Source organism: Arachis duranensis, chromosome 8 (genome assembly GCF_000817695.3).
Source record: "Arachis duranensis cultivar V14167 chromosome 8, aradu.V14167.gnm2.J7QH, whole genome shotgun sequence".
Lineage (NCBI taxonomy): Eukaryota > Viridiplantae > Streptophyta > Magnoliopsida > Fabales > Fabaceae > Arachis > Arachis duranensis.
Window position 1 is genome coordinate 45,134,688 of NC_029779.3, and position 947 is coordinate 45,135,634.

The window sequence follows — 947 nt, forward strand, 5'->3', positions numbered from 1 at the left end:
AAAGTTAATTTTGATTTTAAAAATTAATTTTGACTTAATTAGGTTTAATAATAATTTTAATTTTTTTTATTTTTGAATATTTTTTTTTTCAAACGACATTCTCTTATTGTCTTTTGGTACCATTTTCCCATTTTCTCTAACAGTCTGTCATTCAGACCTCCGTCGCTAGGCTGCCATTGTTATATTGCGACTTCGATGTTCTCATAATTGTTATCTCATTACTTATTTTGTATCAATTAAGTCAGATATTAATTTTATTTTGTTTTTTTTTTGTGACTAATTTTATTTTGTTTATGAATGATTCTTTTCATTCTAAAATAAATATTTATTTGAGTATATATTATTGATATTTTACTTGATTTATTTAATTGTTTTTATTAAAATGTGTTTATTATTTGAATTTAAATTTTTTAAATTTTAAATTTTTATTTTAAATAATAAAATGTGATCTCTTATTTTTAAATATTTTTTTTATATTTTTTTTATTTCACCTATCAAATAAATAATAAAAAATTATAATTTATCTTCTAAAATAAAATTTAAAATTTAGAAAATCCAAATTGCTATTATTTACGTTGTTCGTTCCTCCATTATCTACCTAGCATTATAACCTACTTTAATAATTTTCTATGTAGTTTATAATAACTAAATAATATTTACCATTTAAATTAAATTGGAAGCAAAACTAGCATTTCTCATAAACAAAAATTGGCTTCAGCATGTGGTGCATCATCTCATGAATGGACGACGTGTTAGAATAGAACGTAGCTTCGGTTAAAATGCACGGTGCCGTTTAAAAGAAACAAAGCCCCCAAAACATCTTCCGTGACGTTACAAGAAACGACGTCGTTACGAACCTGCCACCGCACACGCAAATTTGGGAACCTTCAAAGTTAAAACCCACCTAACAACCACCACCGACCACCGCGTTCAGCTACGACGGTGAA

General features: G+C 26.0%; 1 protein-coding gene across 2 annotated transcripts in view; it reads left to right on the top strand.

Annotated features, from left to right (window-relative positions):
* Positions 1-726: 726 nt before the first annotated feature.
* LOC107463324 (probable protein phosphatase 2C 22) overlaps positions 727-947 on the top strand; it is a 3,464-nt gene continuing 3,243 nt past the window's right edge. The window contains exon 1 of one of the 2 annotated variants that reach the window (XM_021129802.2): positions 727-942. The gene's annotated coding sequence lies outside the window, so the exon portion shown is untranslated. The remainder of the gene's footprint in view (positions 943-947) is intronic. The other variant, XM_016082113.3, reaches the window with a different exon arrangement.